The 23,673-nt window shown below is 38.5% G+C and overlaps 1 protein-coding gene across 9 annotated transcripts in view; it reads right to left on the minus strand.

Moving 5' to 3' along the window:
• The window catches only part of SRD5A2 (steroid 5 alpha-reductase 2), a 284,751-nt gene extending 261,945 nt beyond the window's left edge, over nucleotides 1-22,806 (minus strand). For 3 of the 9 annotated variants that reach the window (XR_012095258.1, XR_012095254.1, XR_012095255.1), the window contains exons 1-2: nucleotides 22,093-22,806; nucleotides 10,874-11,048 (exon numbers count right to left, since the gene is read on the minus strand). The gene's annotated coding sequence lies outside the window, so the exon portion shown is untranslated. The remainder of the gene's footprint in view (nucleotides 1-10,873; nucleotides 11,049-22,092) is intronic. The other 6 variants (XR_012095253.1, XR_012095252.1, XR_012095251.1 and 3 more) reach the window with 5 other exon arrangements.
• Between the last annotated feature and the right edge of the window lie 867 nt (nucleotides 22,807-23,673).

Below are 23,673 nucleotides of genomic sequence, written 5' to 3' on the forward strand. Positions count from 1 at the left end.
AGACAATTCAAAGCAAAAAGAACAAAGGTGGAGGTATCATACTACTGGACTTCAAACTATACTACAAGTCTACAGTAACCAAAACATGATGGTACTAGTACAAAAACAGACACATAGACCAATGGAATGGAATAGAGAACTCAGAAATAAGACTGTACATCTACAGCCATCTGATCTTCAACAAACCTGACAAAAACAAGCAATGGGGAAAGGATTTTCTATTTAATAAATGGTGCTGGGATAACTGGCAGAAAATTGAAACTGGACCCTTTCCTTATACCTCATACAAAAATTAATTCAAGATGGATTAAAGACTTAAATGTAAAACCCAAAACTATGCAAACCCTAGAAGAAAAACTAGGCAATACCATTTGGAACATAGCATGAGCAAAGATTTCATGACAAAATTGCCAAAAGCAATTGCAACAAAAGCAAAAATTGACAAATGGGATATAACTAAACTAAAGAGCTTCTACACGGCAAAAGAAACTATCATCAGAGCAAACAGGCAACCTAAAGAATGGGAGAAAAATTTTGCAATCTATCCATCTGACAAAGGTCTAATATCCAGAATCTACAAGGCACTTAAACAAATTTATAGCAAAAAACAAACAACCCCAACAAAATTGAGCACAGTGGATAAACAGACACTTCTCAAAAGAACACATACATGTGGCCAACAAACATATGGAAAAAAGCTCAACATCACTGATTAGAGAAATGCAAATCAAAACCACAATGAGATACTATCTCATGCCAGTCAGAATAGGGATTATTAAAAAGTCAAGAAATAACAGATACTGGTGAGGTTGTGAAGAAATAGGAACATTTTTACACTGTTGGTGGGAATGTAAATTACTTCAACCATTGTGGAAGATGGTGTGGCGATTCCTCAAAGATCTAGAACCAAAAATACCACTTGACCTAGCAATCCCATTACTGGGTATATACCCAAAGGAATAGAAACAATTCTATTACAAAGATACATGCATGCGTATGTTCTTGCAGCACTATTCACAATAGCAAAGACATGGAATCAACCCAAATGCCCATCAATGATAGACTAGATAAAGAAAATATGGTACATACACACCATGGAATACTATGCAGCCATAAAAAGGAATGACACCATGTCCTTTTCAGGGACATGGGTGGAGCTGGAGCTGGAAGACATTATCCTCAGCAAACTAATGCAGGAACAGAAAACCAAACACCGCATGTTCTCACTTATAAGTGGGAGCTGAACAATGAGAACATGTGGACACAGGGAGGGGAGCAACACACACTGGGGCCTGTCAGGAGGTTGGATGCGGGGAGGGAGAACATTGGGAAAAATAGCACAGTGGGCTTAATACCTAGGTAGGGGTTGATAGCTGCAGCAAACCACTATGGCACATGTATACCTATGTAACAGACCTGCACATCCTGCACATGTACCCTGGAACTTAAAATTAAAATTAATTTTTAAAAAAAGGAAAGCAAAAAAATTCAAAATACACCAAGACAGTCAGACAAGAATAGAGAAAAAAAATAAAAGGGAACAAACAAAACCTCTGTGAAATATGGAATTATATAAAGAGACTGAATCAGTGACTCACTGGTCTCCCTGAAAGAGATGGGGAGAATGGAAGCAACCTGGGAAATATATTTCAGGATATCATGCATCAGAACTTCCCTAACCTAGCTAGAGAGGCCAATATTCAAATTCAGGAAATGCAGAGAACCCACACAAAATATTTCACAAGAAGATCATCCCCAAGGCATAATCATCAGATTCTCCAAGGTCGAAATAAAAGAAAAAATGTTAAAGGCAACTAGAGAGAAAAGCATAGTCATCTCCAAAGGGAAGCCCATCAGACTAACAGCAGACTTCTCGCTAGAAACCATACAAGCCAGAAGAGATTGGGGGCCTAAATTCAACATTCTTAAAGAAAAGAAATTCCAGCCAGGCACAGTGGCTCACACCTATAATCCCAGCACTTTTGGAGGCCAAGGTGGTGGATCATTTGAGGTCAGGAGTTCAAGACCAGCCTGGCCAACATGGTGAAACCCCATCCCTACTAAATTACAACAATTAGCCAGGCATGGTGGTGGGCACTGGTAGTCCCAATTATTAGGGGGGCTGAGGCAGGAGAATGGCTTGAACCCAGGAGGTAGAGGCTGCAGTGAGCTGAGATTGTGCCACTGCACTCCAGCCAGGGCAAGATTCCATCTCAAAAAAAAAAAAAAAAAAAAAAAAAAGAAGAAGAAAGAAAAGAAAAAGAAAAAAAAAAGAAAAGAAAAGGAATTCCAACCAATAATTTTACATCTGGCCAAACTAAGATTCGTAAGTGAAGGAGAAATAAGAGCCTTCTCAGATAAGCTAATGCTGAGGGAATTTGTTACCACCAGATCTGCCTTACAAGAGCTCCTGAAAGAAGCACTAAATATGGAAAGGAAAGACCATTACCAGCCACTACAATAACACACTGAGGTATACAGATCGGTGAGACTATAAAGCAACCACACAAAAAAACCAGCATAATAACCAGCTAACAACACAATGACATGATCAAATCCACACATATCAATACTAACCTTGAATATGAATGGGCTAAATGCCCCATTTAAAAGGCACAAAGTGGCAAGCTGGATAAAGAAGAAAGACTTAATGGCATGTTGTCTTTAAGGGACCCATCTCACAAGCAATACACTCATAGGCTCAAAATACAGAGATGGAAAAAAATCTACCAAGCAAATGGAAAACAGAAAAAAGCAAGGATTGCAATTCTAAATTCAGACAAAGTAGAGTTTAAACGAAAATGATCAAAAAAAGGGGAAAGAAGGGCATTATATAATGGCAAACAGTTCAATTCAACAAAAATACCTAACTATCTTAAATATATATGTACCTAACACAGAAGCACCCAGACTCATAAAGCAAGTTCTTAGAGACCTCCAAAGAGACTTTGACTCCCACACAATAATAGTTGGAGGCCTCAAAACTCCACTGACATTATTAGACAGATTATCAAGGAAGAAAATTAACAAAGATATTCAGGACCTGAACTTAACACTGTACCAATGCACCTGATAGACATCTACAGAAACTCTCCACCCAAAAATAACAAAATATACATTCTTCCTATTGTGACATGGCACACAACCTAAAATTGACCACACAATCAAACATAAAACACTACTCAGCAAATACAAAAGAATCAAAATCATACCAACCACTTTTTCAGACCACAGTGCAATAAAATTGGAAATCAAGATTCAGAAAATTGCTCAAAACCATATAATTACATGGAAATTAAACAACCTGCTCCTGAATGACTATTGGGTAAATGATGAAATTAAGGCAGAAATCAAGACATGTTTTGAAACTAATGACAACAAAGATACAACATAAGAGAATCTTTGGAACACAGCTAAAGCAGTGTTAAGAGGGAAATTTGTAACACGAAATGCCCACATTACAAAGTTAGAAAGATTTCAAGTTAACAACCTAACATCACAACTAACAGAACTAGAAAAGCAAGAGAAACCCAACATCAAACTTAGCAGAAGAAAAGAAATAATCAAAATCAGAGCTGAACTGAAGGAGATTGAGATATGAAAGACCATTCAAAAGATCAATGAATCCAGAAGTTGGTTTTTAGAAAAAAATAATAAGATAGATAAACTGCTAAGTAAACGAAGAAGAAGAAAAGATAGAGGATCCAAATAAACGCAATTAAAAACAACAAAGGGAATATTACCACTGACCCCACAGAAATACAAATAGCCAGCAGAGAACAGCATAATAACCTCTATGCACATGAACTAGAAAATCTAGAAGTGACGGATAAATTCCTGGATACATACAGCCTCCCAAGACTGAACTTGGAAGAAGCTGATTCCCTGAACAGCCCAAAAACAAGCTCCAAAATTGAATCAGTAATAAATAGCTTACTAACCAAAAAAAGCCGAGGACCAGATGGATTCAAAACCAAATTCTACCAAATGTACAAAGAAGAGCTGGTACGATTCCTACTGAAGCTATTCCAAAAAATTAATGAGGAGGAACCTCTCCCTAATTCATTCTTTGAGGCCAGCATCATCCTGATACCAGAACCTGGCATAGACACAACAACAACAAAAACTTCAGGCCAATATCCTTGACACACATTGATGCAAAATTCTCAACAAAATACTAACAAACAGAATCCAGTAACACATCAAAAAACTAATCCACCATGATCAGGTAGGCTTTATCTCTGGGATGCAGGGTTGGTTCAACATATACAAATCAATACATGTGATTCATCACATAAACAGAACTAAGGACAAAAACTACGTTATTATCTCACTAGATTTGCAGAAAGGTTTTGATAAAATTTAACATCCCTTCATGTTAAAAACTAGGTATTGAAGGAACATACCTCAACATAATAAGAGCCATTTATGACAAACACCCATAGCCAACATCACACAAAATGGGCAAAAGCTGGTAGCATTCCCCTTGAAAATCGGCACAAGACAAGGATGACCTGTCTCACCACTCCTATTCAACATAGTATTGGAAGTCCTGGCCAGATAAATAAGGCAAGAGAAAGAAATAAAGGGCATCCAAATAGAAAGAGAAGAAGCCAAACTATCCTTGTTTGAAGACAACAGGATTCTATAACTAGAACACTCCATAGTCTCTGCCCAAAAGCTCCTTGAGCTGATAAGCAACTTCAGCAAAGCTTTGGGATACAAAATCAATGTACAAAAATCACTAGCATTCCTATACACCAACAACAGCCAAGCCTAGAGTTCAAATTAGGAACACAATTCCATTCACAATTGCCACACACAAAAAAAATAAAATACCTAGGAATACAGCTAACCAGTGAGAGATCTCTACAATCAGAATTATAAAACCCTGCTCAAAGAAATCATAGATGACACAAACAAATGGAAGACATTCCATGCACACAGATAGGAAGAATAAATATTGTTAAAATGGTCATACTACCCAAAGTGATTTACACATTCAATGCTATTCCTATCAAGCTACCAAAGACATTCTTCACAGAACTAGAAAAAAATATTTTAAAATTTATATGGAACAAAAACAGAGCCCAAATCGGCAAAGCAATCCTAAGCAAAAAGAACAAAGCAGGAGGCATCACACTACCTGACTTCAAACTATACTACATGGGTAAAGTAAGCAAAATAGATGGTACTGGTACAAAAAAACAGACACATAGACCAACGGAAGAGAATAGAGAGCCCGGAAATAAGGGCACACACCTACGACCATCTGATATTTGTTGCAGGAAGTCAGGGATCCTGAAAGGAGGGACTGACTGGAACCGCAGCAGAAGAAAATAAATTATGAAGATTTCATGGACATTTATCAGTTCCCAAAATTAATACTTTTATAATTTCTTATGCCTCTCTTTACTGCAATCTCTGAACATAATTGTGAAGATTTCATGGACATTTATCACTTCCCCAATCAATACTCATAATTTCTTATGCCTGTCTTTACTTTAATCTCTTAATCATGTTATCTTCATAAGCTGAGAATGTACGTCACCTCAGGACCCTGTGATGATTGTGTTAACTGTACAAATTGATTGTAAAATATGTGTGTTTGAACAATATGAAATCAGTGCTCCCTGAAAAAGAACAGAATAACAGAGATTTTCAGGGAACAAGGAAAGATAACCATAAGGTCTGACTACCTGTGGGGTCAGACAGAATAGAGCCATATTCTTCTCTCAGAAAACCTATAAATGGATGTGCAAGTAGGAGACTCACTGAATTCTTTTCCCAGCAAGGAATAGCCCTGGGGAAGGAATGCATTCCTGGGGGTAGGTTTATAGATGGCCACTCTGGGAGTGTCTGTCTTATGTGGTTGAGATAAGGACTGAAATATGCCCTGGTCTCCTGCAGTGCCCTCAGGCTTACTAGAATTGGGAAATTCCAGCCAGGTAAATTCTAATAAGACTGTTTTTCTGCTCTCCAACCCTGTTTCCTGCTAAGATGTTAATCAAGACAATGCGTGCACAGCAGGAAAAGACCCTCATCAGTAATTCTAATTTTTCCTTTGCCTTGTGATCTTTTATTGCCCTTTGAAGCATGTGATCTTTGTGACTTACTCCCTGTTCGTACACCTCCTCCCCTTTTAGAATCCCTAATAAAAACTTGCTGGGTTTGTAGCTCAGGTGGGCATCACGGAACCTGCCAATATGTGATATCACCCCCAGCGGCCCAGTTGTAAAATTCTTCTCTTTGTACTCTTTTTATTTCTCAGACCGGCCAACACTTAGGGAAAACAGAAAAGAACCTACATTGAAATATTGGGGGCTGATTCCCCCAACAGATATTTAATAAAGTTGACAAAAACAAGCAACAGGGAAAGGACTCCCTATTCAATAAATGGTGCCGGAATAACTGGCTAGTCAAATGCAGAAGATTGAAACTGAACCCCTTCCTTACACCGTATACAAAAATCAACACAAGATGGATTGAAGATTTAAATGTAAAACCCAAAACTATAAAAACCTAGAAGATAACCCAGGATATACCATTCTGGATATAGGAACTGGCAAAATTTCATGACAAAGACACCAAAAGCAATTGCAACAAAAGCAAAAATTGACAAATGGGATCTAATTAAACTTAAGACCTTCTGCACAGCGAAAGAAACTATCAAGAGACTAAACAGGCAACCTACAGAATAGGAGAAAAGATTTACAAACTATGCATCTGACAAAGGTCTAATATTCAGCACATATAAGCAACTTAAACAAATTTACAAGGAAAAAAGACAAACAACCCCATTAAAAGGTGGGCAAAGAAGCTGGGAGTGGTAGCTCATGCCTGTAATCCTAGTACTTTGGAAGACCAAGGCACGTGGATCACTTGAGCTCAGATCATTCGAGACCAGCCTGGGAAACATTGCAAAACCCCATCTCTTTTAAAAACACAAAAATTAACCAGGCATGGTGGTATGTGACTATAGTTCCAGCTACTCAAAAGGCTGAGGCAGGAGGATCACCTGAGCTCAGGAGGCAGAAATTGCAATGAGCCAAGATAACAGCACAGCACTCAGCCTAGGCAACAGAGCCAGACTCTGTCTTTAAAAAAATAAATAAATAAATAAATAGGGCAAAGGATGTGAACAGAAACTTTTCAAAAGAAGCCATACATGAGCCAACAAGCATATGAAAAAAAGCTCAGTATCACTGATCACTAGAAAAATGCAAATCAAAACCACAACGAGATACCTCCTCACACCAGTCAGAAAGCTATTAATAAAAAGTCAAAAAATAGCAGATGTTGGCAAGGTTGCAGAGAAAAGGGGAACACTTATACACTGTTGATAGGCATGCAAATTGGTTCAACTATAGTGGAAAGCAATGTGGCAATTCCTCAAACAGCTGAAAACAGAACTACCATTTAACCCAGCAATCCCATTACAGGATATGTTCCCAAAGGAATATAAACCACTTTATCTTAAAGGCACATGCACGCGTATGTTCACTGCAGCACTATTCACAATAACAAAGACACAGAACCAACCTAAATTCCCATCAATGGTAGACTGGGTAAAGAAAATATGGTACATATAAACCATAGAATTCTATGCAGTCATAAAAAAGAGTATCATGTTCTTTGCAGGAACATGAATGGAGCTGGAGGTATTATCCTTAGGAGATTAATGCAGGAATAGAAAACCAAATACAGAATGTTCTCACTTGGAAGTGGGAGCTAAATGATGAGAACACATGGACACAAAGAGCAGAACAACAAATACTGGGGCCTACCAAAGGGTGGAGAGCGGTAGGAGGGAGAGGAGCAGATAACTATTGAGTACTAGGCTTAGTACCTGGGTGATAAAATAATCTGTACATCAAACCCCCATGACATGAATTTACCTATATGACAAACTTTCACATGCACCCCTGAACCTAAAATAAAAGTCGTTTTAAAACTCCAGGAGGACCCAGTCATAGGGGGATATGGTATAACCAAAAAAAAAAAAAAAAAAAAAAAAAAAAATTGGGTGTTTGTCACCAGTTTCTGGCACAGAGGTACCAAAGCCCTTGAAATGAGTAATAGGGGTTATAGGAGCATCTTTTGTTTTACTGAGACAACTCTTGGCAGTCCCTAGATAGCTTCAGGATGGGGGCTGATCACCAGAAAGATTAAGTCTTGGTTAGAAACTTGAGACTTTCTGCCCAGCCTCCAGGAAGGAGAGATGGACTGGAGATGGAGTTAATCAGCAATGGCCAAGTAATGTAGTTTTCTGAGTTCTGTGAGCCGTTCTAGCAAATCATTAACATAAGGAGGGAAGTGTGGAAATGCACAATTTATAGCCAGTAAGTCAGAAATACAAGTGACTCAGTGCTTGCGACTGACATCTGAAGCAAGGGAAATATTGTGGCACCAAGTCCTTAAACCAGGAGAGTCTGATGCTAAATCTGGGAAGTCAACATCAGAATTGACTTGAAATGTCAGACATCTAGTTGGTGTTGGAGAATCAGAACTGAAGAAGTATTGTCAGATGAGACAATATATATTTGGTGTCTTCACAAAATAAACCCACACATATACACACCATTGTGAGTTTAATGTAGAAGGGTTCCACAATGTCGTCACAATGAGTATCAGTGTAAATGTTTTTTTTAAGAGGTGAAATAATTTGCTGGTTGTTTATTTTTTTTGGTACAACCAGAAAATAGTGTGGGATATTGAATTATGAGTGTCTTTGTCTGTCTGGGTGTCAGCTTAACATTCCATAGATGGGGGTTAGTTTTTATATCCTACAATACAAAGCATATTAAATGGCAACATAGAGTCACAGTCCTGCATTTAATGCCTTAAACATTTTAAATTGCTCTGTTTCCATGTTGTGTTTTAGTAGCACTGTTTCCTAAAGAAAACCACTTAGTCTAGGCTAAACTGTGATGTTTGTTAGGTTAGGTATATTAAATGTATTTTTTACTCACGATATGTACAACCTAGGATGGGTTTATCAGGACATAACCCTGTCATAAGTCAAGGAATATATACGTGTGTATGTATGTATAAGTGAATGAATGACAGCAATGATACAAGGGATAGGAGGAAAGAATGAGAAATATTTTATTGCTATAAGGTATTTGCACTATGCATGAAGCAGTATCATGTTATTCAAAAGCAGACTTGGATTAATTGTAAATGTATATTGCAAACTCTAGGGCAACCACTTTTAAAAGTTTAAAAAGAACTATAATTGATATGCTAAAAAAGGAGAAACAAATGAATCTTATAAAATGCTCAATTAAAACCACAAAGGCAAAAAAAAGTGTGGAAGACAATATAGGAAGAGAGAACATATGTGACAAGTAGAAAACAGTCACGAATGTGGTAGATATTAATCCAATGATATCAATAATCACCTTAAACATCAATGGTCTGTATACAACAATTTTAAAAAAGAGATTGTTAAAGTGGATCAAAAAACAAGACCCAGCTATATGTTGCCTACATGAAACTCCCTTTAAATATAAAGATACGTACAGATTAAAAGTAACGAATAGAGAAAGAAATACCATATTAACACTAATCAAAACAAAGTGGCAATAGCTGTATTAATTTCAGACAGAGCAGACTTCAGAGCAAGGAAAGTTATCAGGGATTAAAAGGGATATTACATAATGAGAAGGGGGTCAATTCTCCAAGAAGTCTTAACAATCCTTAATTTGTTCACAAATTAGAACATCAACATATGTGTAGGAAAAAACTGATAGAACTGCAAGGAAAAATAGGTGAATCCACTATTATAGTTGAAGACTTTGGTAGGTTAGGTATATTAAACTCATTTTTTACTCACGATATTTACAACCTAGGATGGGTTTATCAGGACATAACCCTGTGTGTCCTGGGTATGGGTATGTAGTTCAACTACATACTTACGGGTATCCAGCCCTATCAATCAACTGGATATAATTAACTTCTATAGACTAGTTCAACCAACAACAGTGGATTACACATTCTTCTCAAGCTCACATGGGACATTGACCAAAATAGATCCCATTCTGAGCCACAAAAAATATTTTAACAAATTTAAAAGAAAAGAAATCATACAATGTCTTCTCTTAGACCACAATGGAATAAACTAGAAATCAATAACAAAAAGATAGCTGGAGAATCCCAAGTTACTTGAAGACTAAACAATACAATTCCAACTAATACATGGGTGACAGAAGATATCTCAGGAGAATTTTAAAAATATTTTAAACTAAATAAAGATACAACATATCAAAATTTGTGAGACGTAGTGAAAACAGTGCTTAGAGAGAAATCTATAGCATTGAATGCATATATTAGAAAAGAAGAAAGACCTAAAATCCACAATCTAAGCTTCCAAGTTAGGAAACAAGAAAAAGAAGAGAAAATTAAATCCAAAGTAAGAGGAAGGAAAGAAGGAAAGAAGGAAGGGAGGAAAGGAAGGAGGGAGGGAGGGAAGAAAGGAAGGAAGGAAGGGAGGGAGGGCAGATGTTTTACCTTTTCATAGTAGTCTCCTTTCTTTAAACTTGCCATCTAAAACAGCCTTTCATTCTCAGCTAACATCTTCCTCTCAATTGAAACATTTTCCTTCTAAGTTGACCTTTGAAATAGATCTGATTTCTTATGGTTCTTAAACTGAACCAATGTGTAGAAATAAGAGGGTTGATGGGAATAAGGGATAAAAGAGAAGAAGCAGAATCACGTGATTAGATTTTAAAAACACATATGTTCACATACCACCTAGGGCATATCATACTGCAGGATGGATGTGTATATTGTATTAGTCAGGACAGGTTGAGCTATGCTGTTAAAATAAATAAACCTCAAATCTCAGTGTCTTAACACAATAAAGGCTTACTTCTTTCTCACAGCATAGGCTTGGACTGTTCTCCAAGTTGTCCTCAAAGTACAGGCCTCTTTGCAGTCTCTGGCTCTACCACCTCCAACTCATAGTTTCAAGGAAGCCCCCAGCATCCACTTGGCAGTTGAGAGATGAGGAGGAGAGTGCATAGAAGGCACTCCCTCTTAACAATCTGAAACCAGAAGTGACAAATCATTCCAAGTCACATTCTATTGAAAAGAACTATTCTTATGGCCCCACGCAGATACAAGAAAGCTAAGAAACATTATTTCACTGTGTGTCCAAGAAGAGGAAATATATTTGGTGAAAACCTAGTCCATTTCTGCCATGGTCTGCCCTTCTGGTAACCAGAGCTGTTTCACCCTTCCATTCATATATAGAACATTCTCACTCCCTCCTCAAGAGAAACATTCTAAAGAGACATCCAGTCATTGCGTCCAGCTCAAGATCCAGCATCCAGTGATATGCTACCTTTTCCATCAAATCTGGAGGAATATCCTCATGATCTCACAAATTAAAATCTAAAAACACAAACTATCGTCTCTCTCACCACACCCAATCTATAATGGTGGTGTAGGGACAGGATAACTGCAATAAAATCACCCATCGTGTACCTTCTGATATGATATTAAGAGAAGGGCTCTTCACCTCTGTGTTATTCTTCCTAAAACTCTATAATTCCAGGATAATCATGAGAAAACATCAGACAAATCCAGATTGAGGAACATTGTACTAAAATTTAACTATTAATCTTCAATAATCAAAGGCATAAAAAAAACAAGGAAAGACCAAGAAATTGACACAGATTGAAACACACTAACGAGACATGTTGACTAAATTGCAACATGCCATCCTGGATTGGATCCTGACACCAAAAAAAAAAAGACAGCAGTGAAAACCTGATGAGATCTGAATAAAGTCTATAGTTTAGTTAATAGTGTTGTACCAGTATTAATTTCTTAGTCTTGATAAATACACCATGGTTATATAAAATGTTAATTACTAGGAAAAGCTATACAAAAGAAATACATCTTGTCTGTACCATCTTTACAACTCTTCTATAAATCCAAAACTATCTGAAAAGAAGAACATTTTTAAAATTCCATTTAATGAAATTTCATCAAACTAGAAACCTTCTATGCAACAAAGGAAACAATCAACAGAGTAAAGATACACTGTATAGAGTGGGAAAAAAATTGCAAATTATACATCTAATAAGGGGGTTACTATCCAAAACTTACAAGGAACTCAAACAGCTCAATAGCAAGAAAATAAATCAATTTTAAAATGGACAAAGAATACAAATAGACATTTCCCAAAAGAAGACATACAAATGGCCAAAAAGTATTTGAAAAAAAATGCTCAATATCATTAATCATCACAGAAATGCAAATTAAAACCACAATGGGATATTACCTCACACCTGTTAAGATGGTTGTTACCAAAAAGACAAAAGATAACAAATGTCGACAAGAATATAAAGAAAAATGAACTTTGGGAGGTTGAGGCGGGTGGATCACAGGGTCAGGAGATTGAGACCATCCTGGCTAGCATGGTAAAACCTCGTCTCTACTAAAAAAAAAAAAAAAAATACAAAAAATTAGCTGGGCGTGGTGGTGGGTGCCTGCAGTCCCAGCTACTCGGGAGGCTGAGGCAGGAGAATGGCGTGAACCTGGGAGGCGGAGCTTGCAGTGAGCCGAGATCGTGCCACTGCACTCCAGCCTGGGTGTCAGAGCAAGACACCATCTCAAAAAAAAAAAAAGGAAAAGAAAAATGAATGCTTGCACACTATTGCTGGGAATGTAAATTAGTATAGCCATTATGGAAAAAAGCATAGAGATCCCTCAAAAAATTAAAAATAGAACTACCACATGATCCAGCAGTCCCACTATTGGGCATACAGCCAAAGGATATGAAATCATGAAAGGTGTCTAAACTTCCATATTCTTTGCAGCATTACTCACAATAGCCAAATATAAAATCAACTTAAGCGTTCATCAATGAATGAATGGATAAAGAAAATATGATATATATACACAACAAAATAGTGTATATTTACTTAGCCTTAAAGAAAATCCAGTCATTTGTGACAATGTGAATGAACCTAACATCATGAAGACATTTCATTATGTTTATTTTACTTAACACATTATGTTTATGTCACTTAAATTAAGTGAAATTATTTCACTTAAGTGAAATAAACATGGCATAGAAAAACAAATACTACACAATCTCACTTATATGTGGAATTGTTAAGAAGTCATTCACCAAAAAACTATTAGAACTGATAAACAAATTCAGTAAAGTTGTAGGATACAAAATCAACATACGGAAATTATTAGCATTTCTATATGCCAACAGCAAACAGTCTGAAAAGGAAATCAAGAAAATAACCCCATTTACTATAGCTACAAATAAAAGTAAATACTTGGACATTAACCAAAGAAGTGAAAGATCTCTACAATGAAATCTATAAAACATTGATGAAAAAAATTGAAAAGGACACAAAATAATGGAAGGATATTCCACGTTAATGGATTGGAAGAATCAATATCTTTAAAATGTTCATACATACTACCCAAAGTAATCAACAGATTCAATACAATTCCTATCAAAATACCAATGGCATTCTTCACAGAAATTAAAAAAAAAAAATCCTAAAATTTATACGGAACCACAAATGACCCAGAAGAGCCAAAGTCACCCTGAGCAAAACTAACAAAACTGGAGGAATCACATTACCTTACTTCAAATTAGACTACAGAGCTATAGCAACCAAAACAGTATGGTACTGGCATAAAAATAGATACACAGACCAATAGAACACAATGGAGAACCCAGAAACAAATTCATACATCTACAGTGAACTCATTTTCAACAAAAGTGCCAAGAACATACACTGGGAAAAGGACAGTCTCTTCAATAAATGTTGCCGGGAAAACTGGGTATCCGTATGCAGGAGAATGGGATATTACCTCACACCTAGACTAGACTCCTATCACTTGCTATTAAAAAAATAAAATAAAATCAGCTAGGCATGGTGGCTCACGCCTATAATCCTAGCACTTTGCAAGGCCAAGGTGGGTGGATCACTTGAGATCAGGAGTTCAAGACCAGCCTGACCAACATGGCAAAACCCTGTCCACACTAAAAATACAGAAATTAGGGAGGCATGGTGGCAAGCACCTATAATCTCAGCTACTTGAGAGGCTGAGGCACCTGAATCACTTGAACCCCAGAAGTGGAGGTTGCAGTAAGCCAAGAACACACCACTGCACTGCAGCCTGGGTGACAGAACAAGACTGTCTCAAAACAAACAAAACAAAATCAAATCAAAATGGATTAAAGACTTCAATCTAAGACTTCAAACTATGAAACCTCTATAAGAAAACATTACAGACACTCTCCAGGACATTGTAGTGGGTAAATAATTCCTTGAGTAATATCCTACCAGCACAGGCAATCAAAGCAAAAATGGGCAAATAGGGTTACATCAAGTTAAAAAGTTTCTGCACAGCAAAGAAAATAATCAGTAGAGGGAAGAAACAATGTACAGGAGGAGGAAATATTTGCAAACTAACCATCTGACAAGGATTAATAACCAGAATATATAAGGAGCTCAAACAACTCTATAAGAAAAAAATCTAATAATCCAATTTAAAATAGGCAAAATATTTGAAGAAACATTTCTCAGAAGAATACATATAAATGGCAAATAAGTATATGAAAAGGTGCTCAGCATAATTGATTATCAGGGAAATTCAGATCAAAACTGCAATGGGCCAGCACAGTGGTTCACGTCTGTAATCCCAGATGAGATCAGGAGGCCGAGGCAGGTGGATTGCTTGAACCCAGGAGTTTGTGACAAACCTGGACAACATGGCAAGACCTCGTCTCTATTTGTTTTTTTTAATTGCAATGAGATATCATCTCACCTCAGTTAAAATAGCTTTTATCCAAAAGTCAGGCAATAACAAATACTAGCAAGAATGTGAAGAAAAGGGGATCCTTGTATGCTGTTGATGGGAAGGTAAATTAGTACAACCACTACGGAGAATAGTTTGGAGGTTCCTCAAAAAGCTAAAAACAGAACTACCATATGATCCAGCAATTCCACTGCTGGGTATATACTCAAAAGAAAGGAAATCAGTGTATCAAAGAGATATCTGCACTCCCATGTTTATTGTAGCACGATTCACAACAATCAAGATTTGGAAACAACCTGTATCCATCAATAGGTGAATGGATAAAGAAAATGTGCTACATATACACAGTGGAGTACTATTCAGGCATAAAAAAGAATGAGATCCTGTCATTTGTGAATAGAGCTGTGGGGGTCATTATATTAAGTGAAATAAACCATGCACAGAAAGACAAACTTTGTATGTTTTCACTCATTTGTGGGAGCTAAAAATCAAAACAACTGAATCCATGGAGATTGAGAATAGAATGAAGGTTACCAGAGACTGGAAAGGGTAGTGGGGGAGGCGGGGGATGGGGGGATATTTAACAGGTAGTACAGAAAAAAAATAGAAAGAATGAATAAGATCTAGCGTTCGAAAGCACAAGGTTGTGACAGTCAATAATTTAATTGTACATTTTAAAATAACTAAAATAGTATAATTGAGGCCAGTCATGGTGGCTCGTGCCTATAATCCCAGCACTTTGGGAGCCCAAAGCGAGTAGATCACTTCAGGTCAGGAGTTTGAGACCAGCCTGACCAACATGGTGAAAACCTGTCTCTACTGAAAAATAAAAGATTAACTGGGCATGGTGTCGCACACCTGTAGGCTCAGCTACTTGGGAGGCTAAGGTGGAATAATCGCATGAACCCGGGAAGTGGAGGTTGCAGTGAGCTGAGATCATGCCACTGCACTCCACCCTGGATGACAGAGTGAGAACTTGTCTCAAAAAAAAGAAAAAAGAGTGTAATTGAATTATATGTAATACAAAGGATAAATGCTTGATGTGATAGATATCCCATTTACCATAACAATCATTACACATTGTATGCCTGTATCCAAATAGCTCACATATCCCATAAATATATACTATGTACCCATAAATATTAAATACAAAATAAAATGAGGAGAACAACATTACAAGGTCAATTTTAAAACTGTTTTATAAAACTGTATAAAAATACATACACACATACATTTTTTAAAAGTAAAACTCTGAAGCAGAAAGTCGATAGAGATTACTAAAGACTGAGAAGAAAGGGATTGGGGAGATACTGGCGAAAGGCTACAACATTTCAGTTAGGATGAAAAAGTTCAAGAGCTCTATTACACAACATGGGGAACTACAGTTAATAGCAATGTGTTATGCATTTGAAAATTGCTGAGAGTAGATGTTCAGTGTTCTCATTACCAAAAAATAAAAGTACGTGAAGTAATGCATATGCTAATTAGCTTGATTTAGCCATTCCACAGTGTATAAAATTTTTGCCAACTTTTAAAACTCCATTTGAAAAAGGAAAGAATGAAAGACACACAACAATCACTAGTTCATAGGAACTGTGGAATCCTCTGGGTAGACACGTATCTGCCCTGTGGAAGAAATTCCATTAAGTCCCTTTTTTTGCTCCCTGGGAAGAATTTCCTCATTTTCTCTGGTCCCTGGATCAGCGCTGTGAGAGATTCTCTCTTTTCTATTCTCCTGGTTGGTTGTTGTTATTGTTGTTGCTATTGTTGTTGTTTGAGACAGAGTCTCTCCCTGTGTCACCCAGGCTGGAGTGCAGTGGCATGAACATGGCTCCCTGCAGCCTTGGCCTCCTGGGCTCAAGCAATCCTCCCACCTCAGACTCCTAAGTAGCTGGGACCACAGGCACGCACCTCTACACCCAGCTAACCTATTCTCCTTGTTCCCCGCATCTGAAGGTGTATGTCCTGTCCTTCTTGGGGACTGGACAAATTTTATAGCCTACTTCTCCTGCATGTGGCCCTTTAGGAGCCTAAGGGTTGTTTTAAGTCTGAAACATTCAAAGGTTGGATTCTGTGGCAATATAATTTTCTCAAAAAATGATATGTTTGCAATAAACTCATGCCTTACGTTAATAAGAACCCAAAGTTCTTTCTCAAACCTGCCTTTCTTTTTTCTTCTTCACTCACAATATCTCTTTCTCTGAAATAAATAAAAACAGGTTACCTTGAGGCTATCAACCTTGAATGGAATGGCCATGTTCTTAACCTAATCTTTGCCTGTCATTCAAGGACTTTGTCTCAGTCTTATTACCTATATTTGGGAGTCTAGAAGCCGTTGGATTTTTCCAACCTTTCAATGCCTCAAATTTTTAGAGTCTCTTTATCTCTTTTATTTCTGGTTACACCAGCCAATTATCTCCTAACCTCATCTCTTTCTTGTAATACTTTCCCAAAATGCAGCAAATAGAAACCAACATGCAGTAACATTTTGGCTGTTTATAATCATTTCCCCCAGAACTGCCGGCTCAGTAGGGCCATGGCCTACCTCCCAAGATATCACAGGAAGCAGTTTTACCAAATACTTTACCAGTCTATACCATAGATCTGCCATCTCTGCAGCCCAGAATATCAGTTTCTTATTCTCCTATATTCAACTATTAAGCCAATAACACATATTTTAGGGTTATAGCAGCAATCCCCTTTAAATTCCTTATATAGGCTAGGCTATGCTACAGTAAAAATTAAAACTCCCAAATTTCAGTATCTTAAAAGTGTATTTATTGTTCATGCCACAACCCAGTGAGGGGTAAGCAGCTCTCCTTTAAGTGATGGTTCAGTCTTCTTCCATGCTGGGCATCCACCATTTTCAACAATGTGCCATCCAGTTGACAAGGGGAGAAAACAATGAGAAAGCACATTCATTCCTAACTGTCCCAACTGGAAATGTCATCTCATTTCTGCTCACATTCTATCGGCAAGAATTAGTCATACTGCCACACATTGACTCAAAGGCCCTGGAAAATGCAGTTTACCTGTGGATCTAGAAAGAGGAAATGAATTTGGAAGGGCTGATCCAGTCAGCCATGCATAAAACCCCAGTGTAACATAATAAGTTGGGTACAAAATATTCAATAACGTAAAATTTAGTATTACCTTGATCCAAGATTAAATAAATTAACAGAGTGAGTCTAACCAGCAATCCAACTGGTAATTCCAGGGCTCCAGCGGCACAATCGGAGTTCCCCGGGGCAGTTTGGCACTGCAGGTGGCAGTTTTATTCTCCAAGTTAAATATGATGGGGATTTTGAGAACAAGTTGGGGTGGAAGACAGAAGTCAATTTTATTATATCCAAATTCGTGTTATCATAGAATATATTGTCATGGAGTTTTCCTATATTTTGAAAATGTGACCCAGTTGATTCTAAGGTATCACTTTCCTTCTTGAGAGTCATGACTGAGGAGATGACATTTTCAAAGGTACAGACCTATTTTGGTATATATTCCAGTTACTATCACTACATAACAAACCACCACAAAATTTCACAGCTTTAAAAATGCGGCATTTATTTTGCTCAGAAATCTAAAATTGGGCAAAAGCAATGCCCCATGAGCACAGTATTCAATTGGACCCACGGCGTGTAAGAGCTTATGGAGATTCACAGGCAGTACAAGGTAAGTGTGTTACATCTATGATTCACGGGAGCACTGAAACCCCCAAACTTTATGTTCAAACCAAATCCTGCTATAAATGCAGAAAGAAGACAATGACATTCTAAGAAACACAAACAATCAAGAAATCCTACCATTTCCTTTCTTATTCATGTACTTTCCTATATTAGCCAACCACTTATGCTGGAAACGAACAACATAGAAAGAAAGGGAAAGATAGGACAGCCCATAATTTCTTTTCCTTTCCGTAACTTCCTTACTTATCAATAAATAACAAGTAGAAACTATGGGTAGAACGTGCACCTATTCAGAAATGAAATAAGGCCAGGCGCGGTGGCTCATGCCTGTAATCCCAGAACTTTGGGAGGCTGAGGTGGGCAGATCACGAGGTCAGGAGTTTGAGACCAGCCTGACCAATATGGTGAAACCCCATCTCTACTAAAAATACAAAATTAGCCAGGTGTGGTGGTGTGCGCCTGTTATCTCAGCTACTCAGGAGCCTGAGGCGGGAGAATTGCTTGAACCCGGGAGGCGAAGGTTGCAGTGAGCCGCAGCCTGGGCGACAGAGTGAGACTCCGTCTCAAAAAAAAAAAAAAAAAAAAAAAGGAAAAGAAAAATGAAATGAAATAAGGCCAGGCACGGTGGCTCATGCCTGTAATCCCAGCTGTTTGAGAGGCCAAGGTGGGCAGATTACTTAAGGTTAGGAGTTTGAGACCAGCCTGGTCAACATGGTGAAACTTTGTCTCTATAAAAATACAAAAATTAGCTGGGTGTGGTGGTGTGCACCTGTAATCTTAGTTGCTCAGGAGGCTGAGGCTGGAGAATCGCTTCAACCCGGGAGATGGAGGCTACAGTGAGCCAAAGCGAGATTGTGCTACTGCACTCCAGCCTGGGCAACCGAGCCAGATCCCGTCTCAAAAATAAAATTTTTAAAAAAGGCAATGAAATAAGACAATTGAGTTTGTTTTGTGTGTCATTTCCACTGTTCTGGTAAGAATAAAATGTGTATGCATGTAGGAGCCACAAAAATAGGAACTATAGTTTTGGTGATTCCACACATTAGTTAAAAGCTCTTATGTTTGCATTCAAAACAGGCATTGCACAATATCAAAATGAATAATAAAATTCATACTAATAATTGAAATTTTCAATTTTTCTTTACCTATAAAGATATTAAAGAGCAAATTAAAACCACCATAACAGGTCAACAAAAAGACTGTGAAAGAAAGTAAAAAGACAGTTACATTTGTCTTCTTTAGTGATGCTTTTTCCTACTTTTTGAATAAGAACTCTGCATTTTCATTCTGCACTATGCCCCACAACTTCCATAGCGTGCCCTTACCGGTAATTGCCTGTTTAACAACTGTCTCTCACTTTCTTCTTCCTAAGATAACCTCATTTTTATTCATTTTCCTTTTCCAAGGGACCATCTGCTTCAGGTGTGGTGATCTTTACCCTCAGTTCCAGCCCCAGCGGATGTTTTCTCACTGGTCAAACCCAATTATCTGATCCCTTCCCTAGTGCTCCCTAACCAGGATGCCTTATCTCCCTTTCCCATTGCACTTTTTTTTTTTATTAGACTTTAAGTTCTAGGGTACATGTGCACAACATGCAGGTTTGTTACATATGTATACGTGTGCCATGTTGGTGTGCTGCACCCATTAACTCATCATTTACATTAGGTATATCTCCTAATGCTATTCCTTCCCCCCTCTCCCCTCCCCACAATAGGCCCCAGTGTGTCCCAATAACATTTATCACCACTTTACTCATTTGGTTCTTTTTTTAACCTCTTTCCACTAGAATATAAGCTGTATGATTTTTACCTGTTTTGCCATCTGAGGCTTCCTAACTCTAGTGACACATAATAGACATTCAATAAATATGTGAAGAGCGAACAAATGAATTAATTCTTCTTGCCAATGCTTGGATTAGGACAAAAAGACATGAAGTGTGCTACATGGCTTCTGTGAAAGGTTTTAGTTACTGGCAAAAAAAAAAAAAAAAGAAAGAAAAATGGTGTTCACTCTGTTTCCACTGGATACTGTCATATCTCACTGAGGCCTGGATCTGCAGTAGCCTCTTTCAACCACAAGAGGAGCAACAGAAAAAAAAAAAAAAAAAGAGACAGAGAGATCAAGTCAACATGCTGAAAATAGCATAGCGGAAGATGAAAAAACAACTGGGCCCTTGACAACATCTTTGAGTCAATGAATTAACTGACCGGGGAGCCACTCTATCTTGGGACTTCTTGTTATATGAGGTAATACATTTCTTTACTGTTTCCAACTACCTTGAATACTTACAGTTGAAAACATTCTGATACAACCTTACCTCTCCCTGTTGCATTTGAAAAGATTCTTCAGGCCAGGCGCGGTGCCTCAGGCCTGTAATCCCAGCACTTTGGGAGGCAGAGGCAGGCGGATCACCTGAGGTCGAGACCAGCCTGGCCAATATGGCAAAACACTGTCTCTACTAAAAATACAAAAAAAAAAAAAAGTATCCAGGCATAGTGATGGGCGCCTATAATCCCAGCTACTTGGGAGGCTGAGGCAGGAGAATTGGTTGAACCTGGGAGGCGGAGGTGGTAGTGAGCCAAGATGGCACCACTGTACTCCAGCCTGGGTGACAGAGTGAGACTCCATCTCAATTTAAAAAAAAAAAAAAAGAGAGAGGCCAGACGCAGTGGCTCACACCTGTAATCCCAGCACTTTGGGAGGCCGAGACGGGTGGATCACCTGAGGTCAGGAGTTCGAGACCAACCTGGCCAACATGGTGAAACCCTGTCTGTACTAAAGATACAAAAATTAGCTGGGCACGGTGGCGCCCACCTGTAACCTCAGCTGAGGTGGGAGAATCACTTGAACCTGGGAAGCAAATGTTGCAGTGAGCCAAGATCATGCCTGGGAGACAGAGCGAGGCTCTATCTCAAAAAAGAAAAGACAAACCAAGTCAGTCGTGGACTGCCAGGGTTGGCATTGTAGCTCCTTTAACCCATCAAAGAGCGAGGCTTCTTCTACCCATCTTTGTTCAGCCACCCCTGGCTTGCTGTTCTCTGCAACATGTCCACAAGATAACTGCTATATCTGCAAACATCACATCCACAGTGCAATCAAGAGGGAGTAGGAAGAGTGAAGGGCAAACTTAACATGTTAGTTGAGCCTATTCCTTGTTTTTAGGAAAATAATAGATTTCCTAGATCTTGCACTCAACAAACTTCTCTGTCTATATTTTTTTCATTGCCAGAACTGGGACACATGGCCATCACTAGCTTCAAGGATGTCTACAGAGGTCACCATTTTAAGCTACTATTGCCATCCCAAACACGGAATGGTTTCTCCCTCAGAGCCTCCAGAAGGAACCAAACTTGTTGGCACCTGGATTTCAGACTTCTAGACTATGAAAAAGTAGACTTCTATTGTTTTAAGCCGCTCATTTTGTAGTACTTGTCATGGCAGCCCTAGGATACTAACCCAGAAGAAAAAGAGAGTGGGAGAAAGTACCAGGGCCATCTAGCTGGGGCTTGCTAGAAATGACAGCTAGGCCTTTGGGCAAGGTTGAATTATCTCGAAGGGAAAAACAAAAACTTTTCTTTAAGAAATGGGTTATTGATACACTGACCTTTGAGATCTTCCACACTTTCTTTTCTGTGTGAGCAAAGACTCAAAAGCACAAAACAGCTTGGCATAGTGGAAGGGAGTGAGAGGAATGCTTGTGCCGTGTGCGCGTGTGTGCGTGCGCGTGCCTGTGGGTGCGTGCGCCTGTGCCCGTGTGCGCGTGCGCGTGCCTGTGGGTGCGTGCGCCTGTGCCCGTGAGCGCGTGTGCGCGTGCGCGTGGCTGTGTGTGCGTGCGCCTGTGCCCGTGTGCGCGCGTGTGTGCGTGCGTGTGCCTGTGTGTGTGTGTGTGTATGGAACAGGTTTTTAGTAGGGTTGGTGCTACAGCATACACTTTTGAAGAGCGAGGAGGAACAGAAGGAATCAGACCAGAAAAGCAGGTCGAAATGGGATGGGGGTTGCCTGAGAGTGAGGACGCAAAAGCCAGCAGAGATGAAGTCAGGGAGTGGAGATGCCGGGGCAGCCATGAGCCCTGCTGCTTGACTGAAAAAGCCCTATTTGTTTAAGTCTGAAAAATTTCAAAGTAGAATACAAAGTAGTTTGGAGCCCTTTTTAAAAAATCGATGTAATATTTAAATACATAACACTTTCATCTCAAAAAAGAATAAATAATAAATTCTCCTTCTACCCCATTTCCCATCTATCCACTTGTACCATACAGTCCTCACCGTTGCAGGTAAGCCACTATTATTAATTTCCTATGTATCCTTCTGCATAAAAAGCAAATATACAGTCTTAGTCTTCTCCCATTTTATACAAATAGACAATTTTTTTTTTTTTTTTTTTTTTTTTTTTTTTTTTTTTTGAGACGGAGTCTTGCTCTGTCCCCGAGGCTGGAGTGCAGTGGCGCCATCTCGGCTCACAGTGGCGCGATCTCAGCTCACTGCAAGCTCCACCTCCCGGGTTCACGCTATTCTCCTGCCTCAGTCTCCCGAGTAGCTGGGACTACAGGCGCCTGCCAACACATCCGGCTAATTGTTTGTATTTTTAGTAGAGACAGAATTTCACCATGTGAGCCAGGATGGTCTCGATCTCCTGACCTTGTGATCCGCCCGCCTGGGCCTCCCACATTGCTGGGATTACCCTGCCGACAAATGTTATTTATGCACTCTTTCTTTTCTCAATTAACAATGTATCTTAGTGACATTTCCATATCCATGTAGAGTTTTGACATTCTTTTTTGTAGCTGCCAAAACAATTTCAATTTGATAATTTATTTTCAATCTTTTGTTCCTATGCCATTTCACATGGGTACAAGTAAACTTGTATTAAATGTTCATTAGAAGTGACATTTTCAGGAGCTCTTTATATATTTAGGAAAATTAATCCTTTCTGATATGACTTGCAACAATTTTTCCCAAGTATCATTTGTCTCTAAGCCTTACTTGTGGTGGGATTCGCTTGTATTTTCAAAAGTAATTGAATTTATCGATCTTTTATGGCTTCTAGGTTTCTAGTCATAATAAAAAGTCATTCTCCACCCCAAAGTTATAAAGGACTTTCCTCAACTTTTTACTTTAGCATTTACTGGCTTTATTTTTTTAGCATCTAAATCTTTTGCCTGTGGATATCCAGTTTCCCCAACACC

Source organism: Chlorocebus sabaeus, chromosome 14 (genome assembly GCF_047675955.1).
Source record: "Chlorocebus sabaeus isolate Y175 chromosome 14, mChlSab1.0.hap1, whole genome shotgun sequence".
Taxonomy (NCBI): domain Eukaryota; kingdom Metazoa; phylum Chordata; class Mammalia; order Primates; family Cercopithecidae; genus Chlorocebus; species Chlorocebus sabaeus.